Raw genomic sequence first — 16552 nt, 5'->3', positions numbered from 1 at the left:
GACTGCCACGCCCTCAAAGATGGCAGTGCCCACAGCCACAAGATGACAGCGCCCAGTCCCCTCAGCCCCCCAGCCACATAGGGCCGGCCTGAAGCACAGGCAAGGATGGCAGCTGCCCAACTAACACCCAAGGCACAGGCAAACCTCGGATGGCGGCTGCCCAGCCGCCCAGGGCCGCCTGGGGCTCAGGTAACCAGGGCCAGCTGAGGCTTGTGCTGTCGGCAGTGGCAGCAGCAAATTGTGATGGGGTGTTGCCTTCCCCTGATCGCCGGGTAGCCTCCCGCCTCCGCGGGCTCCCAGACTGTGAGAGGAGGCAGGCCGGGCTGAGGGACCCCCCCACCTCCAGGGCATGAATTTTCATGCACCAGGCCTCTAGTGTGTATATATATATATCCTGGTGCATGAAAATATATATATTCATATTCTTACCAATCACACTTCTTGGTATTTATCCAAATGTACTGAAAACTTATGTATACCCCAAAACCTGCATGCAGATGTTTATAGCAGCTTTATTCATTATTGCCCAAACTTGGAAACAACTAATATGTCCTTTATTAGGTGAATGGATAAAAAAAACAAAACAAAACTGTAGTACATTTAGACATCAAACTATTAATCAGAGCTAAAAAGAAATATGCTAAGAAGCCATGAAAAGACATAGAGGGAATTCAAATGCATACTGAGTGAAAGAAGCCAATCTTTCTCTGAAAAGACTACATACTGTATGATTCCAAATGTACTAGTATGACATTCTGAAAAAGACAAAACTAAGGAGATAGTAAAAAAAAAATTCAGTGGTTGTCTGGGCTTAGAGAGGAGGGAGGTATGAACAGGCAGAGCGCAGAGAATGTTCAGGGCAATAAAACTACTCTGTATAATACTATACTGGTAGATACATGTCATTATACATTTGTATATAGACTGTATACCAAGAGTGAACCTTATTGTAAACTATGGACTGTGAGTGATAATGTTGTGTCTATGTAGGTTCATCAGTTGTAACAAATGTACCACATGCAGTTAGTGGAGGATGTTGTGTGTATGGGGACAAGGGGCGTATGGAAACTCTCTGTACCTTCTGCTCAGTTTTGCTGTGAATCTAAAACTGATCTAAAAAGTAAAGTTCATTTTTTTAAAAAGTTATATTCAAGTGTGAAGTAATATTAGATTGACAGATGATATTACTTTGCCCAGAATTGTCACATTTATGCATTTATGCCTATTGTTCTGCATAATTTTTCACAATGTCCCCTTTCTCTATTAAAATTTCCCAGCTGAGACAAAAAAAAAAATGTATGCCCACCCCACTTCCACTTATCATGCAGTTTTGGGTTGTTTTTTTTACATGATCTCATCTATGTTAAAACAGTGTTTCCCAAATATCTCATTTAAAAATTTAAAAATTCAGATCCCGCACTTAGAGATTCTGATTCAGGAATTTAAAGGTAAGACCTGGAAATCTATACTTTTCACAGCGTCCTTGTGGATTTGTATGATCACAGAGCATTAAACCAAAGACTTGATTTACGCAAACTGAATTTCATGCAAAACTTCAATTATGTATTTGGATTAAGATTGGCTCTGGTCATGGAAGTTTCTTGTTGCAGTCCATCAACAATCATAAGTCATTCTGATTTATGATTCACATTTTCAAATTCACATTCAAATTCACATTTTTTTCTTGGTAATAATACATTTGAGAATGATTCCCATAAAATTGAATAGGTACTAGGACCTGGAAATATGCCATTACTTTAGCAAAGATAACACAATGAAGTTTAAAAATAACAGTCCAAATATGTATACTATTTTCTTTTCCCATTATTGCAAAAATTTAAGCTGCATTTTCTGAGGTTTGCTAACTGTCCCTCTAAGAATATTGATGAAATGAAATACAAAGTTGTAATGGGAGTGAACAATCTAAGTTACTGGCTAATCATCAGATTTTGAAGACTGTCATCACAATGGCAACTCACAAGTATTGTTTTCTTTAAAAAATAATTTAGTTAGTTATGTTTTTGTTTGGGGAATAAAGGACTATAGACCTTATGTCTGAGAAAACCAATTTTATCAATTCCTTCAGGCCTCTGACAGGACCTTTGTGCTTTACTGTATTATGTTACCACCCAACACAAATGCAAAGCAAGGCAAAACCTTGGGAATACAAACCCTTGCATGGATTTGTTTGCAAAAGCCTTTGTCTGGAGGTGTCTGTATAAAGACATCACTTAACTCATGTCTATTTCTGTGGGTGGCCACAATGAAACAAAGATCACATTTCAAACATTCTATGCTGGCTATGACATGCTGAGAATTGCGCAAAATTTCATCATTTTCAACCTTTTAAGCTAATACAAAAATACAAAGAGTATAGATCAAATCTTTTCATTCCGTTTCAAATTATGTCTTTCTTTCTAAAACTGTTACTTTGACACATTTAGTACTGTTTCCTGCCCAGTAGAAAAAATAGAAAATATTTTCCAAAAGTTCTACATAATTGTGCTCTGTTATACAATTTGAATTCAGAAGATAGATAAACTTGGTTAGTAACAGATGCTGCTGCAGTGGTTGGAATTTGGCCAATGCAAAGCAACCTTGAACATGTTTGCATGACCAAGAGAGAACTCTATAAAAATTCTGTGCACCTTTTCTATCTAATTACCCTATTATGTTTCAAGTAATCACAATGCTGTGTATTTTCTTTTGAGTGGAAGAGAAAATTGAATATGCCTTGTTAGAATAAATAAAGGAAACTAACAATGACTACCTCACTAGGATAAAAACAACAGTTGAAGTGTGAACAATCTTTTCTCTATAAATGTTCAACTATTTTTTCTATCTTTCTTATAAGTAAACAAGTTTTTTATATTCTCTATGAATTACCAAAATACAATTTTATTCCCCAGTTGGATAGGAAAGTGCATATTCCTGAAAGAAAAGATTAAAAAAATTGTAAAAACTAGTATTATTTAATAGAGTACAACTGCAATAGTGTGTGTGTGTGTGTGTGTGTGTGTGTGTGTGTGTGTGAGTGTGTGTGTGTATGTGTAGGGGAACTGAGGGGAATATTAGCCACTAATTCATTTCTAAATAGTATATCATATTTTGCCTTGGCCAGTGTTGCACAGTGGTTAGAGTGTCTGCTCACACACTGAGGCGTCATAGGTTCGATCCCCGGCCCTGTCCAGTCATGTGTCTCTCATACATTGATGTTTCTCTCTTTTCCTCTCTCCCTCTCTCTCTCACCATTCCTCCCACCCATCCACTCTCTCAAAAAAATCAATGGAAAAAAATATCCTCGAATGAGGATGAACAAAAAAATAAATAGTATACCGTATTTAATTATCTACAAATTTTAAAATTTTAAATCTAATTGCTAATTCTCTAAGAACTGTGAAATGTTGGATTTTTTTTCTCCTAACCACATAAGCAATTTTATTTTATTTTTTGGTAATAAAAAAACTCATGATAAAATTTAATTTGGTAAGATAGATAGTAGCTTTTTAAAAATATATATATTTTTATAGATTTTAGAGAGGAAAGGAGAGGGAGAGAGAGATAGAAACATCAATGATGAGAGAGAATCATTGATGGGCTGCCTCCTGCACACCCCTCCTGGGATCTATCCCACAACCTGGGCAAGTGCCCTTGACTGGAATCAAACCCGGGACCCCTCAGCCCACAGGCAGATGCTCTATCCACTGAGCCAAACAATCTGGGGTGATAGTAGCTTTTTATGTAGGAAAATATTTTCAACCACCAAATGCAAATATATAACCAGTAATGGAGCATTTAGTGTAGGCCTTTGTTTTATAAATTAAAAAATATATATTTTTAAGAATAAATTGGCAATGGGAAATATTAGAAACAAAAGTGTTATTGATATTTGGCCAATCTAAAAATGATTTGGTATTGGTGCTAAAAGCCAGACACTGAAAACAGACAAATATGGCCTGCAGTATGATTTGTTTGTTCTCTAAAGTGTTAAACCTGTTAAAATTGATTACAAATTTTGAAAGTAAAAGACCTTACATAAAAAACAAATGTCAAAATCAAAAGATTTGACATAAAAAAATTCTTGATTTTCAGCAATTGAAAAATTAGGAGATCTGCTAACATGGGGCTTGCATTCCTTTAACAGTGATGGGCAACCTTTTGAGCTTGGTGTCAAACTTCGCCAAAAAACTGAGCATAACTCGGGTAGTGTGTCACTTTGAGGAAAAAACATTATTTCACAAATGTTTCATCCTCAGGAGCAGCAAATGTTTCATCCTCGGCATGCGGCCGCTTCAGCGGCCGCGTGTCATCAGAAATGGCTAAGCGTGTCAGTGCTGACACGCGTGTCATAGGTTCGCCATCACTGCTTTAGGGTAACAATTAGCAAGAACTGAGGAGAAGCTGTGTTTCAGACAAGATCTGTTTGTTCCAGCATACCACAGTCCCCACTGCTCCCCATTGTCTCCGTGACAATGTAGTCAAGTGCCAGTTCCTGATAGTTGCCTTTTTAGTACTGTTCATACATTCCCGTTACTTGCCTTTTTTTCTGGAGCCATTTGAGTTTATGATTTGGCATATCAACAGCTTACAAAAGTGTACTAAGATAAACTAGGGTTTCATGGCAGTGCTTGCTGTCAAGATTGACAGGAAGCTGAATGGATGGACTCTGGGAGTCTCCATATCTTTGCCATAAAAATATTTGCTTTTATTTCTTTTAGATATTACAGTTTGTGTTCATGTTTTTTTAAATATTTTTATTGATTTTGGAAAGAGGAAAAGAGAGGAATAGAGAGATGGAAACATCAATGAGAGAAAAACATCATTGATGGATTGCCTCCTGCGTTCCCCTACTGAGGATTGAGCCCAAAACCCTAGCATGTGCCCTGACCAGGAATCGAACCATGACCTCCTCATTCATGGGTGAATGCTCTATCACTCAGCAACACTGGCGGGGCTGACCATGCTTTTTTTGAATACATATTTCTGTGAATATATAGGGAAAAGCCATTGCTCTGGACCAATATATTCTAATATTTTTATCCATTTATATATTATTGAACTGTTTTCAAAATTGATATTTAAAAATTATTGATACATAAAATATATTTTGTGATTTTTGCATACATAGTTACTGTGATGGTCAGTTTTATGTGTCAAATTGGTTTGGCTGTGGTACTCAGTTACTTAATGAAACATTAATCTAGGTGCTCCTGTGATGGTATTGAAAGGAGTTTTTAGGGGTAAAATAGGCAGGTTTAGGAAATTTTAGAAATTAAGAGTCCATGGGAAAAGCACAGGGCTACAGAGCAGCAGAAGGTATATTTCCACAGAATAAGGGAACTGGAAACAGCAGAAGGTATACGTTCACAAAATAAAGGGAAGGAAGCCCTCATTCAGAGAGGAAAGAAGAAAGCCCAAAGGGAATGGGAAAGCAATAAGGGAGGAAAGAGGAGAGCCTCAAGTATCTCAAAAGTTCAAGCTCTGGAGTTGCTATAGTAACCAATCTAAGGGGATAGTGACCAATCAGAGGGGATAGATATCAGGGCACAAAGATCTGCAGTCTTTATAAACCATAGAAAAAAGGGACTCAATGGGACTCTTTCTCCTCCCCATGTGGGAGTGTGTGCTTGTTTCTCAATAAATTTCCACCTTTTACTATACCACCTTTCGTCTGTGGTTTCATTCTTCGATTCCACCTGGACAAGAGCCCAGGAACCATCCTTCCCAGAGGAACACCATGCCTTCCAGTCCAATTTTTCCATAACAGTATTTTGTAGATGTGGTTAACATCTACAATTAGTTGACTTTAAGCAAAAGAGATTACCTCAGTGAATGTAGGTAGACCTCATCCAATCCATTGAAGGCATTAGGAGCAAAAACTGAAATTTCCTGGAGAAGAAGAAATTCTGCCTCAAGATTGCAGCATTAACTCCTGCCTGAGTCTGCAGTCTATCAGTCTTTCATAAATTTAGGTGTTTCCAGCCCCACCATGATGTGAGCCAATTTCTTAAAATCTGAATTTCTCTCTCTCTCTCTCCATATCTTTCACTAGTTCAGTACTCTTGAGAACCCTGACTGATAGTTGTTATGTAGAAATAATTTAAAGTAAAATTTATTTCAGATCATTGTATTATTAAATATTGTATTATAAATTTTATTTTAAGTAAATTTTATTATAACATCTTAAATATTCATAAAATATAGGCCTTTATTTTTCCCATTTGAAATGATATTCAATTATTACATGAGAAAAAGCATGATGTGCTAATATATAAATGGCATATAATAGATTTCTGTTTGAGGAACAAACGTACATTAAAATGTAAATTGAAATGTAATTATGTAATATAGAATCAAAATAGACAAAAATCTACACTAATAAAAGAGTAAGATGCAAATTGACCGTACCTTTGTGACGCCCACCAGCCAATCAGGAGTGAGTATGCAAATTAGCCCAACAAAGATGGAAGGTTAATTTGCATATGCAGGCCATGGAAACGACAAAGGCATTCCTCACCGCCCCAGCTGCTCTGGGAAGGGGGAAAGGTGGCTCCGGCCAGAATGAAGGCAGTGCTGGCAGCCAGGGGAAGGAAGGCCCATTCTGGCATGAATTTTCGTGCATCGGGCCTCTAGTCTTTTTATAAAATCACTAGTGACCCGGTGCACGAAACTCGTGCACATTAAAAGGGGATTAATTAGAGGAAATAATTTAATATTGCTATTTGCCCTTTCATTATAATAGAAGTGTCAGAGATGAAAGAAAATTAGTAAAATGTATATGAAAACCTTCCTCCTGTGAGAGTCGGGGGCTCACCACGGGACCCAGAGTCAAGTCCCCGCCCACCCACATGCACCTCAAAATTGTGTGAGACCCAGACCCGGCTGCCCCATTCCCCATTGGGCTAGATCCAGACCTGGCCAGTCCCACCCTTGTCAAGCCCTGCTGGGCAGGGGGCGTAGCCTCATGTCTCCTGGCCCGGTGCCAGGATGGAGGGCATGGCTTGAGGTCCCCCAGCCCAGACTGGGGCAGGGGGGGCGTGCCTTGAGGTCCTCCATCAAGCCCCGTCAGGTGGGGGACATGGCCTGAGATCCCCTGTCAAGCCCCGCTGGGTAGGGGACATGGCCTGAGGTCTCCCATCAAGCCCCGCCAGGCAGGGGGGCTGCAACCTCAGGTCCCCCAGCCCAGCACTGGGAGGGGGGTGCAGCCTCAGGTCCCCTATCAAGCCCCACTGGTAAGGGGGCACAGCCTCAGGTCCCCCATCAAGCGCTGCTGGGTGGAGGCGCAGCCTGAGTTCCCCCGACCCAACAAAGGGGTTGCACCTTGAGGTCCCCTGTCAAACCCCGCTGGGTGGGGGGCATGGCCTGAGGTCCCCTGTCAGGTCCCACCAGGTGGGGGGCATGGCCTGAGGTGCCCTGGCCTGGCGCTGGGGCAGGGGGAGCAGCCTGAGGACCCCAGTCAAGCCCCACCAGGCGGAGGGAGCAGCCTCAGGTCCCCTGCCCCGGCCCAGCGTCACACAGCCTCAGGTCCCTGCTGATTGCTCATTAAGGCTTATTACGGGAACGCATCCTCCACTGTAGGCACAGCCATTTGTGTTACGGGATCCCCACCTCTGCTGTGAGTGCAGCCATCTTGTTACGGTGTGATGGTCAATTTGCATATTCCCTCTTTATTAGATAGGATTTTTATTGATTTTAGAGGCAGAGGAAGGGAAAGAGAGAAACACTGATGACAGAGAGAAACATGGATCACCGCCTCCCATATATCCCCCTCAAATGGGGGTTGAGTGCACAATACAGGCATGTGCCCTGACCAGCAATCAAAACAGTGACCTCTCAGAGAATGGGACTATGCTCAACCAACTGAGCCACTCTGGCCAAGACTAGAGATAATATTTTAAAGCAATGAGCCTGAAAGAAATCACCGGAGACATGAGTATAAACAGAATAGAATGGAATAGAATAGTCTCAATATTTAGACTTGGAAAACTGCAATGTTTAAAAATCTAGAAGATGAAATAGATGAAACAAAAGGGATCAAGAAGAAACAACCAAGCCCTGGTCAGTGTGCTCACTGGGTTGGGCTTTTTCCCATGTACCAAAAGGTTGCCGGTTCAATTCCCGGTTTCCTGGTCAGGGCACATGCCCAGTTTGTGGGCCTGATGCCCAGTGGGGGTGTATACAGGAGGCAGTGATCGATGTTTCTCTCTCTCCCTCTCCTTTCTTCTCTCTCTAAAAATCAATAAAAATATTTTAAAATACTGCCATTTGCAGCAACATGGATGGATCTTGAGAATGTCATGCTAAAATGAAGTCAGACAGAAAAAGTCAAGAACCATCTGATTTCACTTACAAATGAAAGGAACAAATGAACAAAGTAGAAAAACATAAAGTCATAGACAAGGGTATAGTGGTTACCAGAGAGAAGGGGCTGGTGGAGGTGTATGTAGTAAAGGGTAAAGGAGTCAAAGAAGATGATTTGACTTTAGGTGATGGGCATTCAATGCAATATACAGATGATATATCATAGAATTATACACTTAAGTCCTATATAATTTTAGTAACCAATGTCACCCCAATAAATTTAATTTAGAATGTAAAAAATATATACTTAAAAAAAGAAGAAACAGCCAAGAAAGTTGATAGAGAGTAAAGAATGGTCTCCCTGAAGCCATGTGAAGAAAATAAATCTTCATATGAATACTATTATGGACCAGGGACAATGGGTACAGATAACTATCATAAACTTTTACTAATATTAAAAAAATTGAAATTCCCCAGGATATACCATCCTGTGGGAGCAAATTCAATCAAGATAATATTAGTACATGAATTGTATTAGCTTGCTGCCTTTATCTTCTGATGCTAGTCCTCTAGCTCCCTGTAGATTTGAATAACAAGGGCTGTGCTGTATTCAAAAACCCTATTTCCCTTTGCAAACTATTTCTGTTAGTGAGTTATGTTCATTGTGACTTCCTATTTATTTTTAAAGATAAATTATTTTGTGAAGCCCTTTTGTTACAGAGAACCAGAATAAATCAAGCAATGCTCAGAGAGTTTGGAGTCACACTTTATTCACCACAGTGGGCTCAGAGAAAATGAATTCAAATTCTAAGCAAAGCTACAAGCAGAACTTCCCTTTTAATTAAAGAGCCAGCCCTATGTGTGCTTAGTGGTTATCTCGTTGCTGGCCTTGAAAACAACACAGTTCTATCTAATTAAAAAATACATCTGGCATGGCATTGAGAGTATGGGCGTGTCTAGTCTCTGGCCTACAAGGTCAGACAGCTAAGTTTATCTTCCTTATTATTCAAGCAGGCTAAAGTAGGCTGGAAAGCAAAGTTATTATTTTTTTTAGAATAAGAGGTCATCTAAAAAAATAGCAGAGAATTCCAAACAATAGTTTTACAAAATAGGGATTAGCCTTCTCACTTTCATTCTTTGATCCAAATAGGTTTCAGTTTGGTTGATCCTTAGATTTGCTTGACATGTCCAGATATGTTTGAACCTCAGCAATGGACACATCTGGAGTTATTTTTTCAGAAGACTCCTCAGTAAATAGACTTCAGCCCAGCCTGTCTCAGCAGTTCATCAGAACATGTCCCAGCATGTCTGAATCTCTACCTGTTTGTTTCTGGCTATACACGTTATGATATGAATTACATTTTCTGCCAAGATATGTACAAAATGCAACAGAAAAATATTATCTAAAAAACAGGACAGAGAAACTAATTTTGCCTGGGGAAGAATGGGGAAAGCTGGAAAATTATGCAATGGGAAAGATTTCACAGAAAAACTCTGAAGTTAAAGTGGACCTTCAAAGATATGTGTGAGTTTTCCAAATGAAGTTAACAGGCAAAAAAGGCATGGGATACATGAATAATATCATGGAGGCATGAAAATGCATGATATGTTCAAGAGTAAGCAAATAGCCTTATTTCTAGAGGACAGAGTTGATTTATGTAATGAAAATAGGAAAATTGGTCTATTCAGATTGTGAAAATAATCTTACTAAGAGGTTCCAATATTATTCTATAGGTAATGGGGGCATTGAAGTTATTTTATTATTATTTTTAGAGAGATAGGAAGGGAGAGGGAGAATTGCATTATTGAATCTCTATTTTAGAAAAAAAATAACTGATTATTGTGTAAATGTCAGAAAGAGAGATGAAAACTATTGGAACAGTTGAATAAGAGAAAATGAAGAACTAAATAAAGAGAACAGCAATTGAATAGAGAAAGCACAAGTGTGATCAAGAGTCTTGGAAATAGAGTTGATAAGATTTAATGACTAATGGCATGTAATGAGCGGGGGAAAAAGTAGATATACTTTTTTGTTGATTCTGATGTTCCAATGTTGATGACTGTGTAGATAGTGATGCAACAGGAAATAAGCAGATACAGCCTGGCAGTGTGGCCCAGTGGCTAAGCATCAACCTATGAACCAGGAGGTCATGGTTTGATTCCTGGTCAGGGCACATGCCTGGGTTGTGGGCTCGATCCCCAGGAGGGGGTGTGTAGGAGGCAATGGATCAATGAGTCCCTTTCATCACTGATGTTTTTATCTCTCTTTCCCTCTCCCTTCTTCTCTGAAATCAATAAAAATATATTTTTAAAAATTAAAAAAGAAGCAGATACAGATCTGTTGTAGAAACAGTAGATTCAGTTTTGAATCAGTTAAGTTTAATGTACCTATACTACATTCAGGTATAGGTCTTCAAAAGACAATTAAAAATATGAACTTGAACCTAAGGAGTGAGGCATAACCTTTAAACACCAATTTGGGACTAAGCAACATAAAGTTAATTGAAGTTATAGGCATGATTGAGTCACCTGGGGAGAAAGAAGATAACTAAGATTTGTTAATTCATTAAACAAATTCCTAACAAAGAAGTACTAACAAAGAGTTACCTAACAAAGAGGCATGCCAGGACCTGAGAACAAAATTGCGAGAAAAGATACACAAGTCTCTGTTCCTATTAAACTGAAGCTGTATTGCAATCTTGTGTGGGGAGACAGATGTCAAACAATGAATTACAATTTTGGCAAATGCCTGTGAAGCAACTGAACATGGTTCTTAAAAAACCCTATAGCAGACGAACCTGAAATAGTTTGTAGAAGTTGAAGGTATTCAAGGGAAAATTCCTAAGAAAATAACTTTTGGAGTTTGAAGGAATAGTAGAAGTGAACCAAGTTAAAGGAAACGAGGGTTAGATGGGGGAATTCCAGGGAGAGAAAAAGCTTTTGCAAAGTCCCAGAGGGCAGAAAAATGTAGAACTTTGTAGAATTGAAGGAAGAACAATGTGCTTAGAACACAGAGAGCAGATGTGTTTCTTTTCTTGAGTCATGAGAGATTAGATGAACAGAAAACCTCATATTATTAAATATCTAGTAATGCTGGATAAAATATAACAAGCCTTCTTTTATGTGCATATCAGAACTTGCAGTAAACAAAATTATTGGTGGCCTTCAAAGTATGATTTATAAAAAGTTATAAACATAATTCTAATGTAAATGTAAGTGAGGATGTGTCCCTGATTTATTTAATTCATTAACAAGGGAATGAGCCGGATGGTAAAACTGGGTTAAATCCCTAACTGGTTTGTCTCAGTGGATAGAGCATCAGCCTGCGAACTGAAGGATCCCAGGTTCGATTCCAGTCAAGGGCCTGTACCTTGCTTGCAGGTACATCCCCAGTAGGGGGTGTGCAGGAGGCAGGTGATCGATGTTTCTCTCTCATCAATGTTTCCAACTCTCTATCCCTCTCCCTTTCTCTCTGTAAAAAAAAAAATCAATAAAATATAATTTTTTTAAAAAAGCTGGGTTAAAGGAGAATTAGAGGGATAGGGGTTTTAGAGTCCATTAAGAAAGGTGTCAAATTGCACACAGAATTGGTTAATGTCCTATAAGGCAATAAGACCATAATCTTTAGGGTTATTAAAAAATTGTTAGGCCCTGGCTAGGTAGCTTAGTTGATTAGAACACCGTCCCCATACAACAAGATTGTGACTTCCATCCCCAGTCAGGGCACATATAAAAATCAACCAATGGATACATGAATGGTTGGAACAACAAATAGATGTTTCCCTCTCTCCCTTCCTTTCTCTCTAAAAAAAAAAAATCAATAATTTTTAAAAATTTTTTATCTAATAGGAATAATTTGCACATCTAATGGACAAAACCCAACAAGTTAATATGTAACTTCTCAGAATCTGGGCCTTGACAAATAGTAATATTATGTCAAACTAAGTACCTTCTCTTAAAGAATTAAATATTCTTTGGATGGGCCCTAGACAATGCTCCAGTATGACAATGAATGGGGGGGGAAAAGTTATTTTATCACATAATTTTTAAATTTTTGAGATTTCTTTTTTTTTTTTCTATATAAACCTTCCCCCCAAGTAAAAAATAGAAAACTCAAAACAAGATTAATAACACAAATTCCATGAGGGAAAGGACTTTGTTTCATTTATGGCTATATCTCCAGTTCCTGTAATAGTGTTTGGTATAAGCCACCTCTGATTAAGCTACATGTGAATGTTAAATACTTAGATGCATGTTTGAAGTACTGTTTTCCTGCTGACATCAGGGTAAGCAGACAAAATTTGTTGTCCTGAAGTGCATAGATGACCTGATGATTTGTCCTTAGATTGTTTAACTGTTTCTTGAATACTATAGTCCAGACATCTTTACAGATGGACTTCATGATATCTAACTCATCCTTGAATTTTGCAGTATCTTTTGCAAACCTTTCTATCAATCCTTGTCCCACTTGAAACCCCATGGTTTCCAGCTTAGTAATACAGCATCAATTTTCCACTTCTCCCCGCTCTGTGGACTTGTACACTCCTGACACCCATCTCCTTAGGAAGAATCAAAAGCAATGCCTCCTCCGCCATTTCCTGTTTATACTTCCAAGCTCTGGTCTTGGGCTCCGTTTGGTTCGGGCTTCTGGGTCCTGACTAGTGCCTGAGCGATTTGGACTGCACAGGTTCCTCCTCAGCCCTCACTCGGTCCCTTGAAGTTACGAGAACCAGCTAGGAGGTTCAGCTGAGATGATGGAATAAACTAAGATGGTAATGGCAAAAGTAGAGGAAAAAAATTGATATTTAGGAAGTATAATTGGCAGGATTTGATAGTGGATTACATATAAAAATGAAAAAGAGAGAGGACTCAAGAATAGCTTTCAATTTTCTGGCTTGTAAAACTAGATAAAAGTGATTAACATTTTTCTGAGTTAAAAAAATCTTAAAGATCAGGTTTGTGGAAGTGGGATGGATATCACGAGTTTATTAGTTTTAACATAAGGAGTGTGAGGTGTCTTTGAGACTCTGGGGTCACCATAATGCAAAAAGTAGGTTGAAAAATAGAAGACAGTAAAGGTGAAAAATCATAGAGGGTGGAGAAAAACTAGTAGAACATGATGACATGAAACCCAGGCAAGAAGAGTTACATGAATGTTTAAAATACAATATGAAGGCAAAGGAGGATGTGCACTGAAAATATTGTATTTGATTTAGCAAGTAGCAAGCCATTTATGATCTTAATAAAGACCACTGGCTCCCATGTAAAATAAAGTCTTACCAGAATTAATAAAAATAAGACAGTTGCTTTATAGTGAAATACCATGGTAGGGATGTCATTTTACTAAATTCATGGTAAGGACAATATAAACTAAGCATTGCCATGTTTTAAACATTAATACTACTAGAAAAAGACTTGGATACTACTAGTGATTCCCAAAGTAGTATATCCTATATAATAAAAGGCTAATATGCAAATCAACCGAAAGGTGAAATGACCAGTCGCTATGACGCACACTGACCACCAGGGGGCAGATGCTCAACACAGGATCTGCCCCCTGGTGGTCAGTGCACTCCCACAGGAGGAGCACCACTCAGCCAGAAGCCGGGCTCATAGCTGGCAAGTGCAGTATCTCGGTGGTAAGAGCCTCTCCCACCTCCGTGGCAGCGCTAAGGATGTCCGACTTTTGGCTTACACTTGCTCCCCGTGGGGACATCTCCCAAGGGCTCCCGGACTGCAAGAGAGCACAGTCTGGGCTGAGGGACCCCCCCCACCCCCGAGTGCACAAATTTTGTGCACTGGGCCTCTCTCTCTCTCTCTCTCTCTCTCTCTATATATATATATATATATATATATGGAAATCTGTTTGATTGATAGATTATTTACTGCACTGAATACATAGGGATTAAAAATGATCACAATCAGGGGCAAGCAGAGAAAAGCTCTTTAAGAAACTACACATAGCAGGCTGACAGCTCTGGTGGGGGAGGGGTGTTGGGATTGAGCAGAAAGAAAAAAAAAGAGAAAGAACTCATGGATATGGACAGCAGTGGGGGAGGAGTAAAGGGGTGGGTGGAGAGTATAGGGGGCATAAATGAAAATTTAATTAAATTTTATTTTAAAAATTAACTATCCTATAGTATAATAAAGAGCTAATATGCTAATTAGACCGAACAGCAGAATGACCATCTGGACGACCTTCCAGATGACCTTCCGGACAACTGGATGAAGCTGGGGCTGCGAGGGCCGCATCCCTGCACGAATTTCATGCATTTGGCCTCTAGGATATAATAAGATCCAACTAAAGGAAAGTCTTTTCACTATGAAATGAGAACAACATAATGACTAGCTAACATTCAGTTGTTAATTCATTTAACACATACTTAACTACTGGTCATTTACTGAGTAAGTTATGGGGACACGTGTTTAGGTAGATAAGGGTAGAGAATTGCGAATAGGTTGTGGTCACAGATTATATTCCAAATTTGGTTTTAAAAAAGATGGTAGTCTAATAGTTTCTGTTTTAGAATCTGTTAAATATGTCTATTTAAATAGTCTTGCTCAGGTAGCATCATCAAAAGATCTTAGCATCAAAATGACTATGTTAAAATGCTCATATTAAAATGGCTGCATTATATTGTGTTGTTATATTATGTATCTTAATGGGGGATAAATTCCACTAAATAATATGTCACTTGATTACATAGGGCCTTAAAAGCCAGGTAGAAGAGTTTGGATTTAATAATTTAGGCAAGAAACTATTGCAGATTCTGAGTACAGGAAAGGCATGATATACATTGCACTTAAGAAAGAATCAAACAGGTAAATTCTAATAGTGTCAATAGATGCATTAGGCTGTCATAGCTGGATGACACTAGCTATTAGAAATATCCAACTAACTCCCTTACTTAGATTCTAGGCTCTCCAAGCTTTCTCGTTCTTATAATTTGACTTCCTGTATAAATTTGCCTATAGGGAAAGAGTGTACTGCTCAGTGAATACATTTACCTGGATAGTTACTAGTTATGTATCTTACTATAAATTAATAAGTTGAATATCCTGTTTATATATATAAATTGAATATCTTGTGTATATACAGTGTGGGCAAAACTAGGATTACAGTTGTTCATGTGGAAAATAATACAATAATTAATACATAATAATGCAAGAATAAACTGTTTTGTGTACTCATAACTGTAATCCTACTCCTGCCTGGCCACTCCGTGCTTGCATATGCAAATTAACCCGCCATCATTGTCTGGTTAATTTGCATACTTACTCCTGATTGGCTGTGGGCATAGCAGAGGTACAGTCAATTTACATGTTTATCTATTATTAAGTAAGATATATATAAGAAATATTACCTTAGCAGCAATAGCTAGATTGAAACCTTATCTTCAGATTACAAGGAAAATAAAAAGGGCATTTTCATCATTAATATTAAAATAACCTGAACTGCAAAGTTTTATAAAGGAATTAGAAGAATTAGACTTAGAAATGTGAGCTCTTTTAAAAACTCATGCAAGCAACCAATATAACACAACTTTCCATGCAGGACCCAAACTTTTTACCTTGGTACCCTTTGCTCATGTTCCACTGAAATAGTTCTTCTACTCCACTCTACACCTCCCACCAGCCCCTGGTCAATTTCTGGTTATTTTCATACTAGAGGCTCGGTGCATGGAATTCGTGCATGGGTAGGGTCCCTAGGCCTGGCCAGCAATCAGGGCCGATTGGGGCCTTCTGGCTCTGGCCAGGGCCTTCCTTCATTCCACACCGCCCCTGGTGGTCAGGGCATGTCATAGCGAGTGGTTGAACTCTCTGTCGGTCGAACTCCCAAGGGGACAATTTGCATATTAGCCTTTTATTATATAGGATTACTCTTTTTGAAAAACCAGCTTAGATGCTATGGGCAACAATAAGCTTTTCCCAAATCCTCTGAGTCAGAATGACTTTCTCTCTTTGCTCCCATAATTAGAACACTTAGCACCTTTGCTCATGTTATAGTTTCTGGTTGTGCATGTTTCTCTCTCAGGAGAATATTAGCTTCTTAACAGTAGAAACTATAATTTGCCCAGAGCAGGTTTATGGTAAATTTGTACTGAATTTAATTGTTAAAACAATGCTGTCCAATGGAAATGATGTTGGGAATGTTTTATATCTGTGTTGTCCAGTATATGGTAGCCACTAGCTACATGTGGCTATTGAACACTTGAAATGGAGCTAGCATGATTGAAGCAGTGAAATTTTA

The 16552-nt window shown here is 38.7% G+C and overlaps 1 pseudogene across 1 annotated transcript; it reads right to left on the bottom strand.

The window, feature by feature from the left end:
• Positions 1-12472: 12472 nt before the first annotated feature.
• Positions 12473-12896, bottom strand: LOC307095323 (trafficking protein particle complex subunit 6B-like; annotated as a pseudogene). The gene has a single exon. The product of its transcript is annotated as a trafficking protein particle complex subunit 6B-like (transcript).
• Positions 12897-16552: the final 3656 nt, after the last annotated feature.

This window comes from Cnephaeus nilssonii (genome assembly GCF_951640355.1).
Source record: "Cnephaeus nilssonii genome assembly, chromosome: X".
In the NCBI taxonomy this organism is placed as follows: Eukaryota; Metazoa; Chordata; class Mammalia; order Chiroptera; family Vespertilionidae; genus Cnephaeus; species Cnephaeus nilssonii.
This window is presented reverse-complemented; position numbering and strand designations above follow the sequence as displayed.